Below are 3,491 nucleotides of genomic sequence, written 5' to 3'. Positions count from 1 at the left end.
AGGCAGAGACTTGGATATTAAGAAGCAGAAACCCTTGAAGGATTAAGAGGTGACAAGTGTTACACGTCATTCATGCTCTCATAGGAGCTGCATTTAAAACTCATAGCAAAATAATTATGCTTTGTTTGTCCTGGTGTCAAAACCTCACTCCAAGTGACACCCCCAAACCCTGACATTTTGTATGAATAGCACTTTGCGGCATGTGGTTTGTTCCTTACTATTAAGTACCTTGTCATCTCAGTCCCAGCATACATATGGTGTTGGCTTGAAAGGTAGATTTGCTTCTGAGTGTCACAAATGTACCTGTTGTTCTTAAAGTTTCATGACAAAAATAGATTCTGTTTTTAATACAGGATTGCCTGTATATACACAATAACATCTGGAAAAAATGTGCAGACACAAGATTTGTACCTAATTTGTCTGTGCAACCTGGACATGTTTGTGGAGTCATGAAAGCACTGCAGGAGGCTGATTTTGTGTTGCATTTGAGCTGGATTATGACATTATTGCACATTATTTTTAGTTAATGCACCATATTTCAAAATACTGGACTCTGAATGTCCTTGCACAGTGCACACTTTGTAAATGACAATGGTGGCTTGTGCAGCAGGGCGATGCTTCACAAGAAAACCACCTATACATGGCGGCCTAGTATTGTGATGGAGTCTTCACAGTTTAGGCTCTGTAATGTTTTAAAAATAGTTTGGTATTTTGAAATATCTTCACTGGCCTCGCCGTGCTCACATGTTACAAGAACAATGCCCACAGAAAGTAGTTTTAAACCCTGGCATAAAAATATCAGCATAGTTCACTGGTGATGGAATACACAATCATTAGTATTTAAGGTAAAAAGGAGACACAAATAGATACCCATTTAGAGGCTGATTTGTACAGAGTGAACCAGAAAACCTGGATTAATCGCGGCTTCACAGCTTAACTAAATTATGTGATTTTAGGCAAATATTTAACTTCATCGATCCTCCATTTTCTTTACTATTGCATATGAAAGCACCTTAAAATTCATGAGTTTAGAATACCAGCGGTACAAAAACCGATTGTGTTTGATTTAATCGACAATATTGTTGATGTATCTATATGAATCTGGGCAGGGCCGGCTTTAGAGTAGGATTCAGAAAAGGGAGTGGTGATGAACAGAGTGTCTGAATTAAGCAGACCACTCTTACCCAGTCCAAAGATCAGGGCTTGATCCATCACCGTTATTTATCTCACTGCACCATCCCAGCTCAGAACCTGGCTATATGCAAATCAGTCTGTCCCTGGCCCAGTGCATCATGGGACAGGGCAGACTAAACTACCAAGCCAATTCTTCACCAGAAAGGAGACAAGCTACCGGGGACCGGTTTCTGGCATTTCAGCCGTCGTCGGCCCGGCTTGCTTGAATCCTGATGGTGCAGTGAGAAAGGGACTCATGTCTGTTCCCATCATGCACTGGGACAGGAACAGACTATTTTGCATATAGCCAGGTTCTGAGCTGGGATGGTGCAGTGAGCTAAAAAACGGTGTTGGATCTAGCCCTGATCTCTTGACTGGGTGAGAGTATTCTGCTTAATTCAGAAACTCTGTCCATCACCACCCCTTGTTGTTAAATATTTTGTCCACCCTAAGCTTGGAAGGGTATACTCAGATGTGAGTCCCTTGCTCATTGCACCATCAGGATTCAAGCAAGCCGGGCCGACGACGGCTGAAATGCCAGAAACCGGTCCCCGGAAGCTTGTTTCCTTCCCAGTGTAAGAATTGGCTTGGTAGTTTGGTTTGCCCTGTTCCCATCATGCACTGGGACAGGAACAGACTAATTTGCATATAGCCAGGTTCTGAGCTGGGATGGTGCAGAGAGCTAAAAAACGGTGTTGGACCTAGCCCTGATCTCTTGACTGGGTGAGAGTATTCTGCTTAATTCAGAAACTCTGTCCATCACCACCCCTTGTTGTTAAATATTTTGTCCACCCTAAGCGTGGAAGGGTATACTCAGATGTGAGTCCCTAGCTCATTGCACCATCAGGATTCAAGCAAGCCGGGCCGACGACGGCTGAAATGCCAGAAACCGATCCCCGGAAGCTTGTTTCCTTCCCAGCGTAAGAATTGGCTTGGTAGTTTGGTTTGCCCTGTTCCCATCATGCACTGGGACAGGAACAGACTAATTTGCATATAGCCAGGTTCTGAGCTGGGATGGTGCAGTGAGCTAAAAAACGGTGTTGGATCTAGCCCTGATCTCTTGACTGGGTGAGAGTATTCTGCTTAATTCAGAAACTCTGTCCATCACCACCCCTTGTTGTTAAATGGCTTTAGAGTAGGAGGCACCTGGTGCAACAATCTTTTTTGGCACTCTTCACCCCCCCCCCCCATGACCGCCTTCTACAAATATTCCCTCACTCCCTTCTTCCAACTGTGCTACTCATCTCTACACAGACCCTGTCTTACATGCATGCTTTTTGTTTGTTTTATAATGCCACTCAGACTAACTCTAGGGTGTCACAGCACTTTACACCAAGCACACACACAGGCAATGGATCTTACGTGCGTAAATCAGTCTATAAGAAATGTTACACAACCCAATGAGGAGTACGTTCTGTGATCTGCATGTACACGTTCTTTGCAGTAGGCATAATAACCCTCTGAGCTACTTTAGGATCAGTCAAAACTGCCACTAATCAACACTTCCATTTCTCTTCAGCAGAAACATAAAACACCTGCCTTTTCTTGGCATTTTATTGTTGCCTGAAACCCACTGGACACAAGGAAACAGCAGGTGCTTTTAAAACTCAAAGCTAATTCTGAACACAAAGCCTCTCCCATGTCAGCACAGGTGCGGCTGGATCAGGCGCACTGTTCTAAAGCCGGACCTGAATCTGGGTTACACACAGGGCTCACATGACAACTGTCTTGTCTCTTAGCTCACTAATAATATCACTGTTGCCGGGGCTGGGGCAGGAATTGTTTCTAAGGTCATGTTTAAAAACAATCACTTTAAATAAGTACTTCTCAGTGCAGCGCTATAATGTGACATATTGATGTCAAAGCTCCGCATGTCAAAGAAATACACAGTTTTGGATTCTACAGAGACTTTATCATATCTTACATGATGTTTAGTGTGTGATTCACATGGCAGACATTTTCTGGACATGGTTTAAAGTTGCACAAGGATAAGAGTAGTGGTCAGTTTCACTTGAGGCTTCTTGTTGTCATGGCAACGTGGGAGAGAGTCATTGTGAAGAAGTTTCTTAGGAATTGTAGTGTTTAAACTGGGGATCAGCAGGTGAGGTGTGGGCTATCCACATGGGGTTGGCTGACATCTGTACATTAATACATCTACGTGAGAGAAACCTTTTCCAGTCACTGGAATTACTACACCCTCCCAAGATACTTATTCCCAAATGGGAAGTTTTATTATTTAAAAGCATCTCTGCTTCTGCTACTGATTATATTATCATTGCAGAAGGGTGGGTGTGGGGGGCTAAAGCTCTCTGCAGCCC

This window comes from Lissotriton vulgaris, chromosome 5 (assembly GCF_964263255.1).
Source record: "Lissotriton vulgaris chromosome 5, aLisVul1.2, whole genome shotgun sequence".
Classification (NCBI taxonomy): Eukaryota; Metazoa; Chordata; class Amphibia; order Caudata; family Salamandridae; genus Lissotriton; species Lissotriton vulgaris.
This window is presented reverse-complemented; position numbering follows the sequence as displayed.